At 41.4% G+C, this 25345-nt stretch overlaps 2 pseudogenes; one reads left to right on the top strand and one right to left on the bottom strand.

The window, feature by feature from the left end:
* Positions 1-25345, top strand: part of LOC128660035 (zinc finger protein 208-like) — a 309793-nt pseudogene that overhangs the window by 225827 nt on the left and 58621 nt on the right.
* The window catches only part of LOC128660034 (zinc finger protein 850-like), a 60695-nt pseudogene that overhangs the window by 34942 nt on the left and 408 nt on the right, over positions 1-25345 (bottom strand).

The following is a 25345-nucleotide window of genomic DNA, read 5'->3' as shown; positions in this document are numbered from 1 at the left end:
AAGACGACAACAATGGGGTTGCTAATATTCATCTTTATTTAGATTGAGGCAACACTGGCTTTCACTGGAGGAGACTGACCTTGCAGTTGTAGAATACACTGGCTCTGGAGGACTGACCTTGCTGTTGTAGAAAACACTGGCTTTGGATGACTGTCCTTTCTGTTGTAGAAGACACTGGCTGAATGGCTGACCTAGCTGTTGCAGAAGACAGAGGCTTTCATAGTTGCAGTGCACCTGCAGGATGACTTTGCTGTTGTAGAAGAAGAAACAGGCTGCACTAGGATGTGGATGACCTTGCTGTCGTAGAAGAAACAGGCTGCAGGATGTGTGGATGACCTTGCAGTTGTAGAAGAAGAAACAGGCTGCAGGATGTGTGGATGACCTTGCGGTTGTAGAAGAAGAAACAGGCTGCACTAGGATGTGTGGATGACCTTGCTGTTGTAGAAGAAGAAACAGGCTGCACTAGGATGTGTGGATGACCTTGCTGTTGTAGAAGAAGAAACAGGCTGCAGGATGTGTGGATGACCTTGCTGTTGTAGAAGAAGAAACAGGCTGCACTAGAATGTGTGGATGACCTTGCTGTTGTAGAAGAAGAAACAGGCTGCAGGATGTGTGGATGACCTTGCTGTTGTAGAAGAAGAAACAGGATGCAATCTGGAACCACAGCTGTTGGCTGACTTTGGTGAACTTGAGTAGATGACACACAGGCACTGTCAGGCAGTATTTTCTGTTGGTTGAACAATGAACATAAAATATTTTTAGAATAAGGTGGTGGTGGGAGGGAGACAAGTTCTACTTTTTGGAAAGCCAAAATAAATTAATGAAAATTTGATAAAAAAAAGTGTTTTACTTTGATGATGTCCCTCCCAGTCCATTACTGTTTCTGACTGTGTTGTGTTTGTTCACAGTCAGAAACAACACAGTCAGAAAAAGTAATGGCCTGGGAGGGACATAAAAGTAAAAAAAAACACTTTTCTTCTACATTTAATTAATTTGTTTTGTGTTCAAGAGCAATAGAGCATGGCATGGCATCCTAAGCAAGTAACATTTAATATTAAATTGACTTATATTTTATTAGCTTAGCTATTTTTTTTTTCTTAAACACAATTGGTTAGGCATACTTAGGGCTGCTATTTTGTGGCTGCACATGGACAGTTAATAGGGCATTGCAGACTTGACACAATGAATGCATTGCTTGCACATTTAAGCATCAGGCTAATTTTGATATTTTTGCTCACCAAAATGCATTAACACCATTAATGATTTTTTATTGCTGCAGTACTAGCCTAGCAAGCATCAATCATAAAAAAAAACAATCTGACTTGCAGTAATTGCAGAGGCTGAGCTACAATAAAAAAAATATTAGAATTTTATTTAAATAAAAATAAAAATATTACTTTATTTGCACTTGCAGCAGCTGCAGCAATGCATCCATCCATAAATAAAAAATAAACTTATTATTACACCAATATAACTTATTTGGGAAGTGGAACATAAACTAATATCATAAGAGAAGAGATCTTTTTTTTATTATTTATTAAAAATGATTTGTGTTATAACTTATGGTACACTACTGGACTGCAAAATGGTATAATAAGGGTAATGGTAATGTGAATAAAAAATTAACTATTTAAAAATAAAATAAAAATATTATACAAAACAAAAATATGTGCACTCACTGACTGCACCACTGTGTACTGTTTAGGAGATTGATGATCTATCTTCTGGGAATCTAAATCAGTAATTCTATTAAAAAATAACTATCTCATTATTATCTATAGCATTAATATTATCATCCTCTGACCTCTATACATTCTGATGATGGAGTAGAGCTAGAGACTGTTCTTTATTATTATTATTAAAATACATTTCACAATTTCACATGCATCACAGAAAAATAAGTGCACTTTAAAAGTTTTTTTTTCTAATACTCACTTTATTGCTCGGAACTTTAAGCTGTCCCACCGCCACACCACCGCTTGACCAATGCTTGACCACCGCCACTCTACTCCCAGATGACTGCAGGTCAGGATGAAAGCCAGTTGCTGCCACACACTCATAATTCTCTGCAAAAATGGCCATTTCGCGGGCATTCTCAGGTCCGCCCACGGCCGCACCCTGGTCCGCCTCTCATCCTCCCTCTCCGCCTCAGTTTTCATGAAGATGAAAGAAAAAAATTTTTTCAAGAAAATCGCGTACTCTCGCGGTTTTTAAACCGCGGTGATTAATCGCAGTTTAAAACAGCATGTGCGGTTAATTGTGCAGCCCTAACATGTATATATATATTTTTTAGCAGGCTAATTCTAGGCCCATTTTGGTATATTTCATGTTACCATTTCACCGCCAAATGCGATCAAATAATAAAAATTGTTCACTTTTTCACAAACTTTAGGTTTCTCACTGAAATTATTTACAAACAGCTTGTGCAATTATGGCACAAAATGTTGTAAATGCTTCTCTGGGATCCCCTTTGTTCAGAAATTGCAGACATTAATGGCTTTGGAGTTGCTTTTTGGTAATTAGAAGGCCGCTAAATACCGCTGCACACCACACGTGTATTATGCCCAGCAGTTAAGGTGTTAATTAGGGAGCATGTGGGGAGCTTGTAGGGTTAATTTTAGATTTAGTGTAGTGTAGTAGACAACCCCAAGTATTGATCTAGGCCCATTTTGGTAGATTTCATGCCACCATTTCACCGCCAAATGCAATCAAATAAAAAAAAAATTAAAATTTTTTCACAATTTTAGGTTTTTAGAAGGTAATTAGAAGGCCGCTAAATGCCACTGCGCACCACACATGTATTATGCCCAGCAGTGAAGGGGTTAATTAGGGAGCTTGTAGGGTTAATTTTAGATTTAGTGTAGTATAGTAAACAACCCCAAGTATTGATCTAGGCCCATTTGGGTACATTTCATGCCACCATATCACCGCCAAATGCGATGAAATAAAACAAATTGTTCACTTTTTCACAAATTTTAGGTTTCTCACTGAAATTCTTTACAAACAGCTTGTGCAATTATGGCACAAATGGTTGTAAATGCTTCTCTGGGATCCCCTTTGTTCAGAAATAGCAGACATATATGGCTTTAGCGTTGCTTTTTGGTAATTAGAAGGCCACTAAATGCTGCTGTGCACTACACGTGAATTATACCCAGTAGTGAAGGGGTTAATTAGGTAGCTTGTAGGGAGCTTGCAGGGTTAATTTTAGCTTTAGTGTAGAGATCAGCCTCCCACCTGACATATCCCACCCCCTAATCCCTCCCAAACAGCTCTCTTCCCTCCTCCACCCCACAATTGTCCCCGCCATCTTAAGTACTGGGGGCGCGATCCGATATAGATCATAGTTTGCGGCGCAAGCGAGGGAACTCCCGCCGCCCGTAATTTCAGCTCGCAATTTGAGCTATCCAATATACCCCACCGTCAGATGCTAAAGTGCCGTAAGTCGTATAAACCAGCGATGTCCAGAAATCTGCGTAAGTACAAATTTCTGGAGTCGCCAGTGACTTACGGCACTTTAGAAACTGCCGGCGCCTACAAAACCTGACTAAAGTATTAAATCTCCCGTACTGTCTAACACGCCTCCCAAACATAGCCCGACACGTATACCCCTCTATCCGCTATCCCCCCTCTCACTCCTAACAATAAAAAATGTATTAACCCCTAATAAAGTTATTAACCCCTAAACCGCCACTCCCGGACCCCGCCGCCACCTACATTAAACTACCCCCTAATGTGAGCTCCTACATTAAACTACCCCCTAATGTGAGCCCCTTACACCGCCGCCACCACCTACATTAAACTACCCCCTAATGTGAGCTCCTACCCCGCCGCCACCTACATTAAACTACCCCCTAATGTGAGCCCCTTACACCGCCGCCACCTACATTAAACTACCCCTAATGTGAGCTCCTACCCCGCCGCCACCTACATTAAACTACCCCCAATGTGAACCCCTTACACCGCCGCCGCCACCTACATTAAACTACCCCCTAATGTGAGCTCCTACCCCGCCACCAGCTACATTAAACTACCCCCTAATGTGAGCTCCTATCCCGCCGCCAGCTATATTAAAATGATTAACCCCTAATCTAATCCCCCTACCCCGCCGCCAGCTATATTAAAATTATTAACCCCTAATCTAATCCCCTTACCCCGCCGCCAGCTATATTACAATTATTAACCCCTAATCTAATCCCCCTACCCCGCCGCCAGCTATATTAAATTAATAAACCCCTAATCTAATCCCCCTACCCCGCCGCCAGCTATATTAAATACATTAACCCCTAATCTAATCCCCCTAAAGTAATCACCTCTATTACCAGCCCTTAAAAGGGCCTTTTGCGTGACATTGCCCCAAAGTAACAGCTCTATTGCCAGCCCTTAAAAGGGCTTTTTGCGGGGCATTGTCACAAAGTAATCAGCTCTTTTGCATCTAATCTAAATCCCCCTACACCGCCGCCACCTATAATAAATGTATTACCACTAATCTAAATCCCCCTACACCACCGCCACCTATAATAAATAGATTAATCCCTAATCTAATCCCCCTACACCGCCGCCAGCTATATTAACTATATTAACCCTAATTATATTAGGGTTAATATAGTTATTATATTATATATATTAACTATATTAACCTAATTATATTAGGGTTAATATAGTTAATATCGTTTTATATATATATATATATATATATATATATATAAAGTATAATAACCCTATCTAACTCTAACATCCCTAACTAAATTTTTATTAAAATAAATCTAATTAATATTAATATTATGAATTAAAATATTCCTATTTAAATCTAAATACTTACCTATAAAATAAACCCTAAGATAGCTACAATGTAATTAATAATTACATTGTAGCTATTTTATGGTTTATATTTATTTTACAGGTAACTTGGTATTTATTTTAACTAGGTACAATAGGCTAGCTATTAAATAGTTAATAACTATTTAATAGCTACCTAGTTAAAATAATTACCAATTTACCTGTAAAATAAATCCTAACCTAAGTTACAAATTCTAAGCCTATTCTAAGCCCCCTAATAAAATAACAAAGCCCCCCAAAATAAAAAAAAAAATTCTACCCTAATCTAAATTAAAAAAGTTAACAGCTCTATTACCTTACCAGCCCTTAAAAGGGCTTTTTGCGGGGCATGCCCCAAAGAAATCAGCTCTTTTGCCTGTAAAAAAAACACAATACCCCTACACGCCGCCACCTATAATAAATGTATTAACCCCTAATCTAAATCCCCCTACACCGCCGCAACCTATATAAAATAGATTAACCCCTAATCTAATCCCCCTACACCGCCGCCAGCTATATTAACCCTAATTATATTAGGGTTAATATAGTTAATATTGTTATTATATTATATATATATATATATTAAGTATAATAACCATATCTAACTCTAACATCCTTAACTAAATTCTTATTAAAATATATCTAATTAATATTAATATTAATAATTAAAATATTCCTATTTAAATCTAAATGCAAACCTATAAAATAAACCCTAAGATAGCTACAATGTAATTAATAATTACATTGTAGCTATTTTAGGGTTTATATTTATGTTACAGGTAACTTGGTATTTATTTTAACTAGGTACAATAGCTATTAAATAGTTAATAACTATTTAATAGCTACCTAGGTAAAATAATTACCAAATTACCTGTAAAATAAATCCTAACCTAAGTTACAAATACACCTAACACTACACTATCAATAAATTAAATAAACTACAAATATCTAAACTAAAATACAATTAAATAAACTAAAATACAAAAAAATCCTCCACTAAATTACAAAAAATAAAAAAAAGATTACAAGAATTTTAAGCTAATTACACCTGTTCTAAGCCCCCTAATAAAATAACAAAGCCCCCAAAATAAAAAAAATTCCCTACCCTAATCTAAATTAAAAAAGTTAACAGCTCTATTACCTTACCAGCCCTTAAAAGGGCTTTTTGCGGGGCATGCCCCAAAGAAATCAGCTCTTTTGCCTGTAAAAAAAAACAATACCACCCCCCAACATTACAACCCACCACCCACATACCCCTACTCTAACCCAAACCCCCCTTAAATAAACCCAACACTACCCCCCTGAAGATCTCCCTACCTTGTCTTCACCCAGCCGGGCCGAACTCTTCATCCGATCCGGGCGATGTCTTCAATCAAGCGACAGAGAAGAAGTCTTCCATCCGGGCTATGTCTTCGAATTCCGATTGGCTGATAGGATTCTATCAGCCAATCGGAATTAAGGTAGGAAAAATCTGATTGGCTGATTGAATCAGCCAATCAGATTCAATTTCAATCCGATTGGCAGAACCAATCAGCCAATCGGATTGAACTTGAATACGATTTAATCAGATTTTTCCTACCTTAATTCCGATTGGCTGATAGAATCCTATCAGCCAATCGGAATTCGACGGACGCCATCTTGGATGACGTCATTTAAAGGAACCTCATTCGTCGGGAAGTCGTCGTGCTGTATGGATGTTCCGCATCGGAGGAGCGAAGAAAGAAGATTGAAGATGCCGCTTGATTGAAGACATAGCCCAGATGGAAGACTTCTTCTTTGCCGCTTGATTGAAGACATCGCCCGGATCGGATGAAGAGTTCGGCCCGGCTGGGTGAAGACAAGGTAGGGAGATCTTCAGGGGGGTAGTGTTAGGTTTATTTAAGGGGGGTTTGGGTTAGAGTAGGGGTATGTGGGTTGTAATGTTGGGGGGTGGTATTGTGTTTTTTTTACAGGCAAAAAAGCTGATTTCTTTGGGGCATGCCCCGCAAAAAGCCCTTTTAAGGGCTGGTAAGGTAATAGAGCTGTTAACTTTTTTAATTTAGATTAGGGTAGAATTTTTTTTTTATTTTGGGGGGCTTTGTTATTTTATTAGGGGGCTTAGAATAGGCTTAGAATTTGTAACTTAGGTTAGGATTTATTTTACAGGTAAATTGGTAATTATTTTAACTAGGTAGCTATTAAATAGTTATTAACTATTTAATAGCTAGCCTATTGTACCTAGTTAAAATAAATACCAAGTTACCTGTAAAATAAATATAAACCATAAAATAGCTACAATGTAATTATTAATTACATTGTAGCTATCTTAGGGTTTATTTTATAGGTAAGTATTTAGATTTAAATAGGAATATTTTAATTCATAATATTAATATTAATTAGATTTATTTTAATAAAAATTTAGTTAGGGATGTTAGAGTTAGATAGGGTTATTATACTTTATATATATATATATATATATATATATATATATATATATATATATATATATATATAACGATATTAACTATATTAACCCTAATATAATTAGGTTAATATAGTTAATATATATAATATAATAACTATATTAACCCTAATATAATTAGGGTTAATATAGTTAATATAGCTGGCGGCGGTGTAGGGGGATTAGATTAGGGGTTAATCTATTTATTATAGGTGGCGGTGGTGTAGGGGGATTTAGATTAGGGGTAATACATTTATTATAGGTGGCGGCGGTGTAGGGGGATTTAGATTAGATGCAAAAGAGCTGATTACTTTGTGACAATGCCCCGCAAAAAGCCCTTTTAAGGGCTGGCAATAGAGCTGTTACTTTGGGGCAATGTCACGCAAAAGGCCCTTTTAAGGGCTGGTAATAGAGGTGATTACTTTAGGGGGATTAGATTAGGGGTTATTTAATTTAATATAGCTGGCGGCGGTGTAGGGGATTAGATTAGGGGATAATACATTTAATATAGCTGGCGGCGGGGTAGGAGATCACATTAGGGGGTATGTAATGTAGCTGGCGACGGTGTAGGGGGATCACATTAGGGGGTTATACTTTTAATGTAGGTGGCGGCGGGGTCCGGGAGCGGCGGTTTAGGGGTTAAACACTTTATTAGGGATTGCGGTGGGGGATCACGGTTGATAGGTAGATAGACATTGCGCATGCGTTAGGTGTTAGGTTTTATTTGGCAGGTAGTTTAGGGAGTTACGGGGCTCCAATAGACAGCGTAAGGCTTACTACGGCTGCATTTTGTGGCGAGGTGAAAATGGAGTAAGATTTCTCTATTTTCGCCACGTATGTCCTTACGCTGTATATTGGATACCAAATTGCGCGGGTTTGGTATACCTGTCTATGGCCCAAAAAACTACGGGCGAAGGCAGAAATATACGAGCTTAACTTCTAGGTTACACCGTATATAGGATACCAAACCCACGCAAATTTTGGCGTCGCCGGCAACGCTGTATATCGGATCGAGGCCTGGTTTTTCTTGTTTATTTTAAAATAAAAAAAAACGTATTCTGCTGTGTAGGATTCCCCCTTAGACTCCAACCTCCCTGATCCCCCCCATACAGCTCTCTAACCCTCCCCTCCTCTACCTATTTGCCACCATCTTGGGTACTGGCAACTGTCTGCCAGTACCCAAGTTGCCCCAAAAAATATTTTTATTATTTTTTTTTAAAAAAATATTTTCTATAGTGTAGCTGCCCCCCCTCAATACCCTACCCATCCTCCCCCTCCTAGATTCCTTCCCTAGCACTTTTTATCCCACCCTCCCTCTCCCTCCTTTCCATTGATTGCAACTATCTTCACTGAATTGACCAGTAACTGCGGCGCGCGTGCACGCCCCCCCTGCCGCTACTGCATCACTTGAGGACCGGATCCATAACAGGGCAGACGGAAGTCTACATTGAGGGGCCTCCCAACCATCTACCTAATGCAGCTCCCACCCACCAATGATCGGCCCCATTGATGGCTGATGCATAGAGGGCTCTCTCTGCATTGGTAGGGTAAAAAACATAATTTATGCTTACCTGATAAATTCCTTTCTTCTGTAGTGTGATCAGTCCACGGGTCATCATTACTTGTGGGATATTAACTGCTCCCCTACAGGAAGTGCAAGAGGATTCACCCAGCAGAGTTGCTATATAGCTCCTCCCCTCTACGTCACCTCCAGTCATTCGACCAAGGACCAACGAGAAAGGAGAAGCCAAGGGTGTAGTGGTGACTGGAGTATAATTTAAAAAATATTTACCTGCCTTAAAAAACAGGGCGGGCCGTGGACTGATCACACTACAGAAGAAAGGAATTTATCAGGTAAGCATAAATTATGTTTTCTTCTGTTAAGTGTGATCAGTCCACGGGTCATCATTACTTGTGGGATACCAATACCAAAGCAAAAGTACACGGATGACGGGAGGGATAGGCAGGCTCTTTATACAGAAGGAACCACTGCCTGAAGAACCTTTCTCCCAAAAATAGCCTCCGAGGAAGCAAAAGTGTCAAATTTGTAAAATTTGGAAAAAGTATGAAGCGAAGACCAAGTTGCAGCCTTGCAAATCTGTTCAACAGAGGCCTCATTCTTAAAGGCCCAAGTGGAAGCCACAGCTCTAGTGGAATGAGCTGTAATTCTTTCAGGAGGCTGCTGTCCAGCAGTCTCATAAGCTAAACGAATTATGCTACGAAGCCAAAAAGAGAGAGAGGTAGCAGAAGCTTTTTGACCTCTCCTCTGACCAGAGTAAACGACAAACAGGGAAGACGTTTGTCGAAAATCTTTAGTTGCCTGTAAATAAAATTTAAGGGCACGAACTACATCCAGATTGTGCAAAAGACGTTCCTTCCTCGAAGAAGGATTTGGGCACAAGGATGGAACAACAATCTCCTGATTGATATTCCTGTTAGTGACTACCTTAGGTAAGAACCCAGGCTTAGTACGCAGAACTACCTTATCCGAGTGAAAAATCAAATAAGGAGAATCACAATGTAAGGCTGATAACTCAGAGACTCTTCGAGCCGAGGAAATAGCCATTAAAAATAGAACTTTCCAAGATAACAACTTTATATCAATGGAATGAAGGGGTTCAAACGGAACACCCTGTAAAACGTTAAGAACAAGGTTTAAACTCCATGGTGGAGCCACAGCTTTAAACACAGGTTTAATCCTGGCCAAAGCCTGACAAAAAGCCTGAACGTCTGGAACTTCTGACAGACGCTTGTGTAACAGAATGGACAGAGCTGAGATCTGTCCCTTTAAGGAACTAGCGGATAACCCCTTTTCTAAACCTTCTTGTAGAAAAGACAATATCCTAGGAATCCTAACCTTACTCCAAGAGTAACCTTTGGATTCGCACCAATATAGGTATTTACGCCATATTTTATGGTAAATCTTTCTGGTGACAGGCTTCCTAGCCTGTATTAAGGTATCAATAACTGACTCAGAAAAACCACGCTTTGATAAGATCAAGCGTTCAATTTCCAAGCAGTCAGCTTCAGAGAAGTTAGATTTTGATGTTTGAAAGGACCCTGAATCAGAAGGTCCTGTTTCAGAGGTAACGACCAAGGTGGACAGAATGACATGTCCACCAGATCTGTATACCAAGTCCTGCGTGGCCATGCAGGCGCTATTAGAATCACTGATGCTCTCTCTTGTTTGATTCTGGCAATCAATCGAGGAAGCATCGGGAAAGGTGGAAACACATAAGCCATCCTGAAGGTCCATGGTGCTGTCAAGGCATCTATCAGGACCGCTCCCGGATCCCTGGATCTGGACCCGTAGCGCGGAAGCTTGGCGTTCTGTCGAGACGCCATGAGATCTATCTCTGGTTTGCCCCAACGTGGAAGTATTTGGGCAAAGACCTCTGGATGAAGTTCCCACTCCCCCGGATGAAAAGTCTGACGACTTAAGAAATCCGCCTCCCAGTTCTCCACTCCCGGGATGTGGATTGCAGACAGGTGGCAAGAGTGAGACTCTGACCAGCGAATTATCTTCGATACTTCCATCATTGCTAGGGAGCTTCTTGTCCCTCCCTGATGGTTGATATAAGCTACAGTCGTGATGTTGTCCGACTGGAACCTGATGAACCCCCGAGTTGCTAACTGGGGCCAAGCCAGAAGAGCATTGAGGACTGCTCTCAATTCCAGAATGTTTATTGGAAGAAGACTCTCCTCCTGATTCCATAGTCCCTGAGCCTTCAGAGAATTCCAGACAGCGCCCCAACCTAGTAGGCTGGCGTCTGTTGTTACAATTGACCAGTCTGGCCTGCTGAATGGCATTCCCCTGGACAGATGTGGCCGATAAAGCCACCATAGAAGAGAATTTCTGGTCTCTTGAATGGAATGAAGGACACGGCATGCATTTTGAAGTTTTGTTAACCTGTCCTCTGTCAGGTAAATCTTCATTTCTACAGAATCTATCAGAGTCCCCAGGAAGGGAACTCTTGTGAGTGGAAAGAGAGAACTTTTCTCTTCGTTCACTTTCCATCCATGCGACCTTAGAAATGCCAGTACTATCTCTGTATGAGATTTGGCAGTTTGAAAGCTTGAAGCTTGTATCAGTATGTCGTCTAAGTACGGAGCTACTGAAATTCCTCGCGGTCTTAGTACCGCCAAAAGAGTGCCCAGAACCTTTGTGAAGATTCTTGGAGCCGTAGCCAGTCCGAATGGAAGAGCTACAAACTGGTAATGCCTGTCTAAAAAGGCAAACCTTAGATACTGGTAATGACTTCTGTGAATCGGTATGTGAAGGTAAGCATCCTTTAAATCCCCTGTGGTCAAGTACTGACCCTCTTGGATCATGGGCAAAATTGTTCGAATAGTTTCCATCTTGAACGATGGAACTCTTAGGAATTTGTTTAGGATCTTTAAATCCAAGATTGGCCTGAAGGTTCCCTCTTTTTGGGAACTACAAACAGATTTGAGTAAAACCCTTGTCCTTGTTCCAACCGCGGAACTGGATGGATCACTCCCATTAATAAAAGATCTTGTACGCAGCGTAGAAACGCTTCCTTCTTTGTTAGGTTTGTTGACAACCTTGACAGATGAAATCTCCCTCTTGGGGGAGAGGATTTGAAGTCCAGAAGGTATCCCTGAGATATGATCTCTAACGCCCAGGGATCCTGAACATCTCTTGCCCAAGCCTGGGCGAAGAGGGAAAGTCTGCCCCCCACTAGATCCGGTCCCGGATCGGGGGCCCTCAATTCATGCTGTCTTAGGGGCAGCAGCAGGTTTTCTGGCCTGTTTGCCCCTGTTCCAGGACTGGTTAGGTTTCCAGCCTTGTCTGTAGCGAGCAACAGCTCCTTCCTGTTTTGGTGCAGAGGAAGTTGATGCTGCTCCTGCTTTGAAATTACGAAAGGAACGAAAATTGGACTGTCTAGCCTTGGCTTTGGCCTTGTCCTGAGGCAGGGCATGACCTTTACCTCCTGTAATGTCATCAATAATCTCTTTCAAGCCGGGCCCGAATAAGGTCTGCCCTTTGAAAGGAATATTAAGCAATTTAGATTTAGACGTAACATCAGCTGACCAGGATTTTAGCCACAGAGCTCTGCGTGCCTGAATGGCGAATCCTGAATTTTTAGCCGCAAGTTTAGTTAAATGTACTACGGCATCTGAAATAAATGAATTAGCTAACTTAAGGAATTTAAGTTTGTGTGTGATGTCATCTAGTGTGGATGATTGAAGTGTCTCTTCCAGAGACTCAAACCAAAATGCTGCTGCAGCCGTGACAGGCGCAATACATGCAAGAGGTTGCAATATAAACCCTTGTTGAACAAACATTTTCTTAAGGTAACCCTCTAATTTTTTATCCATTGGATCTGAAAAAGCACAGCTATCCTCCACTGGGATAGTGGTACGCTTAGCTAAAGTAGAAACTGCTCCCTCCACCTTAGGGACCATTTGCCATAAGTCCCGTGTGGCGGCGTCTATTGGAAACATTTTTCTGAATATAGGAGGGGGTGAGAAAGGCACACCGGGTCTATCCCACTCCTTAGTAACAATGTCAGTAAGTCTCTTAGGTATAGGAAAAACGTCAGTACTCGTCGGTACCGCAAAATATTTATCCAACCTACACATTTTTTCTGGGATTGCAACTGTGTTACAATCATTCAGAGCCGCTAATACCTCCCCTAGTAACACACGGAGGTTCTCAAGCTTAAATTTAAAATTTGAAATGTCTGAGTCCAGTTTATTTGGATCAGAACTGTCACCCACAGAATGAAGCTCTCCGTCTTCACGTTCTGCAAACTGTGACGCAGTATCAGACATGGCCCTTGCATTATGAGCGCACTCTGTTCTCATCCCAGAGTGATCACGTTTACCTCTTAGTTCTGGTAGTTTAGCCAAAACTTCAGTCATAACAGTAGCCATATCTTGTAATGTGATTTGTAATGGCCGCCCAGATGCACTCGGCGCTACAATATCACGCACCTCCTGAGCGGGAGATGCAGGTACTGACACGTGAGGCGAGTTAGTCGGCATAACTCTCCCCTCGTTGTTTGGTGAAATATGTTCAATTTGTACAGATTGACTATTTTTTAAAGTAGCATCAATACATTTAGTACATAAATTTCTATTGGGCTCCACTTTGGCATTAACACATATAGCACAGAGATATTCCTCTGAATCAGACATGTTTAACACACTAGCAAATAAACAGCAACTTGGAAATACTTTTCAAAGTAATTTACAAATAATATGAAAACGAACTGTGCCTTTAAGAAGCACAGAAAATATTATAACAGATAAAATAATTAAGTTATAGCATCAATCTTTGTCAGAATATACAGTTTTAGCAAAGGATTGTTCCCCTCAGCAAATGATAACTAACCCAGGCAGCAGAAAAAAATACACAAATAAACGTTTTTTATATCACAGTCAATACAATCAGCACAGCTCTGCTGTAATGATTACTTCCCTCAAAAAAGACTCTTGAGATCCCTGAACTCTGTAGAGATGAACCGGATCATGCAGGAAGAAAATGAACCTCTGACTGAGTTTTTCTGATGCATAGTGAAAGCACCAAAATGGCCCCTCCCCCACACACATAACAGTGAGAGGGATCAGTGAACTGCTCTAATTTAAATCAAAACTATTGCCAAGTGGAAAAAAAGTGCCCAAAACATTTTTTCACCCAGTACCTCAGAGAAAAAAACGTTTTTACATGCCAGCAAAAAAAAGTTTTACCTCAATAATTAATTGTCATTTAAAACCTATTGCAAGTCCCTGCAAAATAGGTTAAGTCTATGTATACAGTTTAAAAGCCAGAGAAGTACCATTTCCCAGAAAACTGAAGTGTAAAATATACATACATGACAGCCTGATATCAGCTACATCTACTGCATTCAAGGCTGAGTTTACATTATAACGGTATGGCAGGATTTTCTCATCAATTCCATGTCAGAAAATAATAAACTGCTACATACCTCTTTGCAGATTAATCTGCCTGCTGTCCCCTGATCTGAAGTTTACCTCTCCTCAGATGGCCGAGAAACAGCAATATGATCTTAACTACTCCGGCTAAAATCATAGAAAAACTCAGGTAGATTCTTCTTCAAATTCTACCAGAGAAGGAATAACACACTCCGGTGCTATTATAAAATAACAAACTTTTGATTGAAGATATAAAAACTAAATATATCACCATAGTCCTCTCACACATCCTATCTAGTCGTTGGGTGCAAGAGAATGACTGGGGGTGACGTAGAGGGGAGGAGCTATATAGCAACTCTGCTGGGTGAATCCTCTTGCACTTCCTGTAGGGGAGCAGTTAATATCCCACAAGTAATGATGACCCGTGGACTGATCACACTTAACAGAAGAAAAGGATATTGCAGTAATGCCTGAATATCAAGGTATCACTGCAATTCCCTGGAAGCAGCTGGAAGTGATCAGGATCGCTTCCAGAGCTTCAAACCCCAGAGGACGTGCCAGGAACATCCTTGGTCGTTAAGGGTGTTTTTTGTAGGACATTCCTGGCACGTCCTCGGTTGTTACGGGGTTAAAACGTTTTTTAAAAATAAAAGTAAAGTTGACTGTGTCTGTTGCCTGACAGATGGGGGATGAACAAATGATTTATGTTGTGGTCTTAGACTTGTCTCATAAAACATTGCACTGCCGAGATTCAGCTCCAGTCTGCAGGAGGTCAGGTTAAAGTGAGAAGTAAAGAGTACAGGGTCGGTCTGTGTATGGACAAGGTAGGATAATGTGGTGCTGATCATCTGCTATGTGATTGTGACACCAGTCACTGTGAGCCTTTTATAGTAAAAATATTTGTTAAAGTAAAAAACACACCATACAGGTGTATAAATGTCACTGAAATAATAAATGACCCCCCCCCCTCCCCACTCTTCATGTTAAAACAGCCTAATTCAAAGAGTCAGCAAATATTAGGATTGCTTATCTCAACAAAACACTGGTTCCTTTTACAACTTTAAACAAGATTAGTTCTCGTGTTTAATTTTGTAGAAATTAACGTATTACTGTTATAGCATGGGCACAGAAAGTATTATTTGCCAGTAAATCAAAGATACAAAAATAACAGAAAAAAATGAAATATGCAGTTTTGTTAGTGCTCTGTTTCAGTTCTTTACTTTAATATTATTGGGGTCCTCAGCATAATGATTTTAGTACAAACAAATCTGAAAGTTTTTATGAAATGAGTAGTTTGTGTAAATGAGTTCAGTCATTCAGTAATTTCTGTTTAAGCTATAATATTATATTTTTAAAGCCATGTGTAGTGTTATAAGTGTATAGAGCAGCTTATTCACTGGGTAAAGTGAGCATTGCTTTCTAGTCAATTGATGCACTAGACCAGGGGTCTCAAAGTACCGGTGGCGAAACGATTACAATACGGCCCCCCAATGATACACTGGAATACAGCTGTTTATAGAAAAATATATATATTTTTTTGTCAAGTGAGTATGGTGACATAATTTGGTGGTGGTGGGGGGTTGGCGCTGCAAGTAGGCAGAGGATTGCGACATCACCTGGGGGTGGGTAGGGGCGGAGCTGCAATCCTAGATAAGCCCCTGACTGTGCAGTGAGATAGAATTGGTGCTATAGCAGCAGGGTGTGGCAGTAGAGGAGCAAGTGAGCAGTAGAAGAACGGTTTGTTTCTTTTGGCCTGGGGGTGTAGTGTCACTGTAAGTTGGACTGTGTGACGATCTGAGCATAAGGAGGCAGTAGCAGAAAAGGTTGATCAAGGTATGTGCTGCCTTGATCTTATACTTATAGATTTTTTTTTGTGTGTATAAAATATGTGTCTGTAGTGTAGCTTGCTTTTATTATTAAAAAAATAACAGTGCACATTCCACTAACAAAATGGCTGCACACTGAACAGCTAAGATTCTGGACTGATAATGTTCTTACCCTGCCTAGTAAACTGATATTTTCTTACCCCTGTATGTGTTTGCGTATAAAAAAAAAAAAAAAAAAAAAAAAAAAAAGATATAGTCACGGATATTACTAACCCACTCAATGTTAAAAATAGGTTTAATTTGAAAACTGAAATGTCCAGCTGTCAGGGTGCCAGGAATCAGACTGAGACGAGAAGTGCAAAAATAATCACACCTTTATTAATAGCAAAAAATAATAAAAAGTCCACAAGTCAAATAACAAGCCAGGAGTCAAAACCAGAGCTGGTAGTTAGACAAGCTCAGTCAGGAGCCAAAGCAAATAGTCAGACGAGCAGGAACAAGGAAAACAGCAGAGTCAGGAGCAAGCCAGGGATCAGGAACCAGGAATGACGTCAGGCAGCCAGGTAATACACAGGAACTCTCACAAACAGGTCTGAGACAACGCAAAGGCAAAGCATACTGAACAGAGGACCTTTAAATAATAAGTGATGACATCACAATTCTGAGACTGCATCCTGTCTCACATGGATGATGCACACAAGTCTGGCCATAAAAGGAAGTGCAGGAAATGAGCAACATCCCCCACAATGCACCATAATCAGGAAGAGAGGTGAGTAAAATGGCTGCCAGCAGCACATGGCAAAACAACAGGGAAAAAACCCTGACAGTACCCTCCCCTCAAAGACCCCTCCCCCGCGGGAGGACAAAAGGCTTATTGGGGAAACGGGCATGGAAGGCATGGAGGAGGGCGGGAGCATGAACATCAGAGGAGGGAACCCAAGAACGCTCTTCCGGACCATAGCCCCTCCAGTGAACCAAATATTGTACATGGCCCCTGGACATACGAGAGTCAATAATGCTGCTGACCTCATACTCCGTATGGTTGTCAACAAAGAAAGAACGGGGACGAGGCAACACAGTGGTAAACCGATTACAAACCAATGGTTTCAAGAGGGAGACATGAAAAACATTGGAGATGCGCATAGCAGGAGGAAGGTCAAGAGCGTAGGCCACAGGATTAACCCGTCTGAGTATTTGAAAAGGACCAACATAACGGGGAGCCAATTTATTGGAAGGCACACGAAGGTTCAAGTTGCGGGAGGACAACCAAACTCTCTCACCAACCTGGTAGGAAGGCGCGGGCAGATGCCTACGATCAGTCTGGAACTTTTGGCGCTGCATAGAACTTTGAAGGCAATCCTGAATCTGCACCCACGTGGAACAGAGTTGCCGGAGATGCTCCTCCAAAGCCGGAATACCCTAAGACATGAATGAATCGGGCAACAAGGATGGTTGAAACCCATAATTCGCCATGAACGGGGATAACTTGGAGGAAGCATTAATAGCACTATTACGAGCAACAGTTCAGACCAATTATTGTGGTGATCTGAGACATAGCAATGGAGGAAATGTTCCAGAGCTTGATTAGACCGTGCCGCGTCGCCCATTGGATTGAGCGTGACATGCCGAGGAGAAGGAAAACTGGATCCCCATTTGAGCACAAAAGGAACGCCAAAATCTGGAAACAAACTAGCTACCCCGGTCCGACACTATCTCCTTGGGTAACCCATGTAAACGGAAGACCTCCCAGGCAAAAATTGAAGCAAGCCCCTGAACGGTAGGCAGCTTCATCAAAGGGATGCAACGTGACATTTTAGAAAAACGGTCAACCACCATTGGAAACAGGGAGCTCGACAATGAAGTCCATGGAAAGATGTGTCCAAGGACGTTCACCATTAGCAATAGGTTGAAGAAGACCAACAGTAAGACGTAGAGGAGTCTTATTCTGTGCACAAACTGAGCAGTAAGCAACATACGCAGGAACATCAGAACGAAGACCTGGCCACCAGAATTGTCGAGTGACAGACCAGATCATTTGGTTCTTGCCTGGGTGACCTGCGGCTTTGGGATAGTGGTAATTGTGCAAAAGTTTAGTTTGAAGATTCTCAGGAACAAAACACTAACCACTAGGTTTCTCAGGAGGTGCATTGGTTTGTGCAGCCAGGATCTCCTCCTCCAAGGGAGAAGTAAAATTAGTACGTATGGTAGCCAAAATATGGTCAGGAGGTATAACAGGAGTAGGTACAGACTTCTCCTTGGACAAAGGCAAAAATTGTCGAAAGAGGGCATCAGCCCTAACATTCTTACTACCAGGCAGGTAGGAGACCACATAGTTAAACCAAGACAAAAATAGCGCCCATCTGGCCTGTCTGGGGCGACGTTTTGCTTCAGATATAGAAGTTAAATTCTTGTGGTCAGTAAGAATGAGCACTGGCACGCTAGTACCCTTGAGAAGATTCCTTGAGTGCCAAAATTATGGCCAGTAATTCCCTGTTGCCAATTTCATAATTGCACTCCGCTGGAGAAAATTTCTTAGAGAAGAAACCACACCTACTCCAGTCTCAGACGCATCGACCTCAAGAACGAAAGGCAGGACAGGGTTAGGATGAGCCAGAACTGGAGTGGCAGCAAAGGCAGTCTTAAGACTATCAAAGGCCTTAATGGCAGTAGGTGACCAATGGAGTGGATCATTCTCTTTACGGGTCATGTCTGTGATAGGTTTGACTAAGGAAGAAAAGTTTTTAATAAACTTTCTATAATAAATTGGCAAACCCCAAAAAACGTTGAATAGACCGAAGACCAACTGGGCGAAGCCACTGCAGAACTGCAGATAATTTGTCAGGAACCATGGAGAACCCTGCAACGGAGATAACATAACCTAGGAAGGTTACTTGAGTCTGATGGAACTCACATTTCTCGAGTTTACAAAACAGGCCGTTCTCACGTAGTCTCTGAAGAACCCGTGTAACATCAGAAAGATGAGCCTCAAGTGTGGGTGAGTGTATGAGGATGTCGTCTAAGTACACCACAACACACTGTTGCAACATATCTCGTAGGAAATCATTAATAAATTCCTGAAAAACAACAGGAGCCTTACATAGGCCAAAGGGCATTACAAGATACTCATAATGCCCGCTCCTGGTGTTAAATGCTGTTTTCCATTCGTGGCCCTCCTTAATCCCAACGAGATTGTACGCTCCTCTCAAATCAAGTTTAGTAAAGACCGTAGCTCCCTTGAGGCGGTCAAAGAGTTCCGTAATGAGCGGAATAGGGTAAGCATTCTTAATGGTAAGACGATTAAGACCCCTATAATCGATGCATGGTCTTAACTTGCCACCCTTTTTCTTCACAAAGAAGAAGCCAGCCCCTGCAGGAGAGCAGGATTTGCGGATGATCCCCCACGACAGAGCATCGGCAACATACTCCTCCATAGCACAATTCTCTGCAACAGACAGAGGGTACACTTGGCCCCGAGGAGGAATGGCTCCGGGTTGCAGGTCTATGGCACAATCGTAAGACCAGTGAGGAGGCATTGTACCGGCACGCACCTTGTCAAAAACGTCTAGGAACTCTCGGTACTCCTCTGGCAATTGAGATACCGAAGAAGTGCACAAGACTTTAACTGGTTTCCGAAGACAAGTGGAAATACATTGCGGGGACCACTACAAAATTTCGGACCTGCGCCAGTCGAGACTGGGATTGTGCTTTTGGAGCCAGGGATAACCCAGAACAACCGGAAAATGCGGAGAGTTCACCTGGAACTGGAGGGTTTCAAAATGGAGAACCCCAACAGCCATGGACAATGGAGCAGTTTCGTGAGTAACGAGTGCAGGCTGAAGGGGCCTGCTATCAATGGCCTCAATAGCAAGCGGAACGGACCAAGGCAAAACAGGAATGGAGTGCTTTGATACAAAAGCACTGTCAATTAAATACCCCGCAGCACCGTAGTCAACAAGAGCTTGAGTTACTATGGAGGAGTCCACCCAGGAAAGGACAACCATGACCAAAGGTTTCTCCTTAAACGGTTCCGGGGACGAGGATAAACCACCCAAGGTCTGCCATCCACAGGACCTTAGGTGTGAGCGTTTCCCGGCCGTGTAGGACAAGACTTCAAAAGGTGGCCCTGTAACCCACAATAGAGGCAGAGCCCCTCCCTCCTCCTAAAGGCCCTCTCCGCCGTGGAGAGACGTGTGAATCCCAACTGCATCGGCTCAGCAGTACCTGGTGACTTGGGACCAGGAGGCATGGGAGGAGAGGGAGGCATAGGTGGGAATGAACATGTAGGAGACAATGGAACAGGAGGCTTCTGCAAGCGCTCCTTGAAAGAGGGCCTCTCTCTGAGTCTGATGTCAATTAGGATCAAAAAAGACAACAATGCCTCGAGTTCCTCTGGTAAATTTCTGGCAGCAACTTCATCTTTAATCGCATCAGAGAGCCCATGAAAGAAGGCGCCAACAAGGGCTTCATTGTTCCAACCTACCTCTGTGGCAAGCGTACAGAACTCAATAGCATAGTGAGCAACAGATCTTGTACCTTGCTGAATGGACATGAGTCGTTTAGCAGCAGAGGAGGAGTGAGCCGGAACATCAAATAACCTTTGAAAGGAGGCCACAAATTCAGGGTAATTTGAAATCACAGGTTTATTAGTCTCCCACAAGGGATTAGCCCAGGCAAGAGCTGTGTCAGAGAGTAACGAGATGAGAAATCCCACCTTAGCTCTGTCAGAGGGAAACGCCTGAGGTAACATCTCAAAGTAAATGCCCAACCTGGTTCAAAAACCCTCTGCACTGAATAGGATCGCCTCCATATCGCTGAGGTAGAGGTGCAGAACCGGACATGCTCCTGGTAGGCATAGGTGCAGCAGCGGAAACAGGAGCAGCCATAACTTGCGGGACACTTTGGTCCAAATGTGCAGCGCGAGTCAGCAGGGCTAGTGCAAATTGATCCAAGCGGTGATCCTGTACATCCATCCTGGAAATGATGGCAGGTAAAGGTGGATAATTAGCACCATCAGGATTCAAGGCCTTTGCGTAATGTCAGGGTGCCAGGAATCAGACTGAGACGAGAAGTGCAAAAATAATCACACCTTTATTAATAGCAAAAAATAATAAAAAGTCCACAAGTCAAATAACAAGCCAGGAGTCAAAACCAGAGCTGGTAGTCAGACGAGCCGAGTCAGGAGCCAAAGCGAATAGTCAGACGAGCCAGAATCAGGAACAAGGAAAACAGCAGAGTCAGGAACAAGCCAGGGATCAGGAACCAGGAAGGACGTCAGGCAGCCAGGTTATACACAGGAACTCTCACAAACAGGTCTGAGACAACACAAAGGCAAAGTATACTGAACAGAGGCCCTTTAAATAATAAGTGATGACATCACAATTCTGAGACTGCATCCTATCTCACATGGATGATGCACACCAGTCTGGCCATAAAAGGAAGTGCAGGAAATGAGCAGCATCCCCCACAATGCACCATAGTCAGGAAGAGAGGTGAGTAAAATGGCTGCCAGCAGCACATGGCAAACAAACAGGGAATAAACTGACACCAGCCATGTTTTATAAAAAAAATATACTGTGTCCTGCCATAATGTGTGTGTGTGTGTAGGGGTGTGTGTGTGGAGGGGTCTCTGTGGCATAAAAACTGCACACTGATATACAATTAAATTTAAGTCACTACTGCAAAGCTAGACAATACACAATTTCTTCAGTACTCCCAGTTAAGTAGAAAAACATTATAGTGCAGAAAGCATAACATTTCAGCATGTTCTCCTGTTAAATGGATTCTGTTTTTTCATATATTGCTGCCACTTCACTAAAAACACGCTCACTTTACAGATAAGGGTTAAAAGTAAAAAAATAAATAATAATAATAATAATAATAATAATAATAATAATAATAATAATAATAATAATATATATATATATATATATATATATATATATACATACATACACACACATACATACATATACACATATACATACACACACACTGCCACTTGACATGCTGGAATATCAGTGCTAGATTTATTTATTTGCTTAATATGCTCATATCTTTACTGGATTGCAAATAACTTTCCTGGTACTGAGGAGTGGACTATAAGTTTCTTTATTATGTCACTTATGGGCAGTTTTATACATGTGTAACAGCGCCACCTAATGGTCAGAGCATTGTTATCCCCTGCTAGAGAATATTGATACTAGTAGCCTATACTGCATAGCTTTCTACTCAAGGTTTGTTGTTGTGGACATTTAATTGATGTGCCTGAACAATCATTTTTTTCTATGCCCATGAAAGGGGAAAATAAAATATTTAAATAAAAAAATTATCAAATATAGCAGCTTTAGTGAAATGTTTTGCAAATGTGTAAAATTTATCAGAATGCAACAAATAATGTTCTATTTGTGACTGCAATTAGCAAGCAGATTGATTTTATGTATTGCTGACCCCTATGACCAAATCAAAAGTAATTTAGCACTGTGTACTTCAGGGAAACTATGTAGCTTTAAAGGGACACTGTACCCAATTTTTTTCTTTTGTGATTCAGATAGAGCATGCAATTTTAAGCAACTTTCTAATTTACTTCTGTTATCAATTTTTCTTCGTTCTCTGGATATCTTTATTTGAAAAAGAAGGCACCTAAGCTAAGGAGCCAGCAAATTTGTGGTTCAGAACCATGGACAGCATTTGTTTATTGGTGCTGCCCAATCAGCAAGGACAACCCAGGTTGTTCACCAAAAATGGGCCGGCATCTAAACTTAAATTCTTGCTTTTTAAATAAACATACCAAGAGAATGAAGAAAATTTGATAATAGGAGTACATTAGAAAATTGCTTAAAATTGCATGCTCTATCTGAATCACAAAAGAAAAAATTTGGGTACAGTGTCCCTTTAAGTGTCACTTAAAGATCACATTTTACAGTTCACAAATCATATGTTTGTTTATGCAAGTCCATCTACAGGCTGCCATTGGTGGTATAGTAGTTGGTAACTGAGGTTGGACTCTTATCAGTGCTATTTATTATTAGATGCTATGTCCAGCTTATATGTGCTATAGGTCAGGGCTCAAAATTTGAGATCTTAAGCTACTAGCCAGGCCAAAATGTTACTCGCCACTTGTGATCCTACCCTCTACCTGTCCACACCACATCCACTACTCCAACCCCTCCTTGCATATGTTTAGCCATTGTGAAACACATTATTGTGCAGTCATTTTTAATATTTTTTATTTTATACCTTAACAAATTAAATAATGCTTCATATAGAAATAGATTAAACAAAAATAAGTGCAATTTCAACATAATTGGTGGTTCTAGGTAAGACAACAGCTGGATAGAAATAGGAAGTTGTTGAACTGAGAGAATACAGAGAGTGCTGACAGTCATGGAAGGTCATATCAGACCTGGAGATATTCTTTTATTAATTGTCATCTCTCTCTTCTCTCTCTTAACTATCTTTCTCCCTTCCCTCCTCTCTTCAATCTCTCTTTTATCCCTCTCCCTTATCTCTCAGGCCACATCTTCTCTTTACACTCTCTCTTTCCCTTTCTCATATCTTTTTACACTTTTTTTTCTCCACTCTCTCGTAAAGCTAGTTTGTTCTACACTTTTACTTTTCCTCTCCAATCTTTCTCTCTCTGCCCCGTTTACCCTCTCAGAAGTAACAGTCTAAGCACTAATGGTGTTCCTACAGCCCTAGAGGAATAACATAGCCTTGTCCTTTCTAGTATACAGTATATAATATCCCTTCAGATAATATTTTTTTGCACATAGCCCAAAATGTATTTTTGTCAAAACTGCAATAGGAGCGTACATTTTTGCCAATGTGCTTACTTTGCTACTTACAACACTCCACCAGAGTTCGGACTGTAAGTGAATGTTGATTCATCATTCACTCAACACCATTAATTTTCCATTCGCCAATGGCTAGTAAAGAGTGGAAATTTTGAGCCCTGCTATAGAAGATTTGTGTCACTTAAAACTACATAGTTTAGGTTTAATGTCCCTGTATAACTGACCCTGCTACACATCTGCCTCTAGTTAGTCTGAGCAGGAGTGATGAGATCATGTAAAACAAGTGTTGCTAACAAATTAATATAACAACCTTTTGTCTACTCAGTATCAAGGTCAGATTGGCTCCTACAAATAAGGCAAACTAATTGGGGTTATTAGTTACCGGGCGCCCCTCTGTGCTAGTGACTGGGCGCCCCTCGATAAAGCCGGGCTGATAATGTGCACTTTGGGGGCACAGTGTGTATTAAACCTACACTGGAACAGAGAGCAGCACAGCGTGTATATACCCTTCACTAAGACAAAGAGCTGCACAGTGTGTATTAACCCCTTCACTAGCACAGAGAGCAGTAGTGTGTATTAACCCTTCACTAACACAGAGAGCAGCAGTGTGTATTAACCCTTCACTAGCACAGAGCAGTAGTGTGTATTAACCCTTCACTAGCAAAGAGAGCAGCACAGTGTGTATTAACCCTTTACTAGCACAGAGAGTAGCACAGTGTGTATTGACCCTTCACTAGCACAGAGAGTAGCACAGTGTGTATTAACCCTTCACTAGCACAGAGAGCAGCACAGCGTGTATTAACCCTTCACTAGCACAGAGAGTAGCACAGTGTGTATTAACCCTTCACTAGCCCAGAGAGCAGCACAGTGTGTATTAATCCTTCACTAACACAGAGAGCAGCACAGTGTGTATTAACCCTTCACTAGCACAGAGAGCAGTAGTGTGTATTAACCCTTCACAAGCACGGAGAGCAGCAGTGTGTATTAACCCTTCACTAGCAAAGAGAGCAGCACAGTGTGTATTAACCCTTTACTAGCACAGAGAGTAGCACAGTGTGTATTGACCCTTCACTAGCACAGAGAGTAGCACAGTGTGTATTAACCCTTCACTAGCACAGAGAGTAGCACAGTGTGTATTAACCCTTCACTAAGAAAGAGTTGCACAGTGTGTATTAACCCTTCACTAAGACAAAGAGCTGCACAGTGTGTATTAACCATTCACTAGCACAGAGAGCAGTAGTGTGTATTAACCCTTCACTAGCACAGAGAGCAGCAGTGTGTATTGACCCTTCACTAGCACAGAGAGTAGCACAGTGTGTATTAAGTTAACCCTTCACTAAGAAAGAGTTGCACAGTGTGTATTAATTCCCTTAACCAGCACAAAGCGCTACATTGTGTAGTAACCCTCCACTTGCACAGAGAGCAACAGTGTATATTAACCATTCCCTAGCACAGAGAGCAGCACAGTGTATATTAACCCTTCACTAAGACAAAGATCTGCAGTGTGTATTAACCCTTCACTAGCACAGAGACCAACAGTGTATATTAACCATTCACTAGCACAGAGA

This window comes from Bombina bombina, chromosome 5, assembly GCF_027579735.1.
Source record: "Bombina bombina isolate aBomBom1 chromosome 5, aBomBom1.pri, whole genome shotgun sequence".
NCBI lineage: Eukaryota > Metazoa > Chordata > Amphibia > Anura > Bombinatoridae > Bombina > Bombina bombina.
Note: the sequence above shows the minus strand (reverse complement) of the source record. Positions and strands in the feature narration are given on the sequence as shown.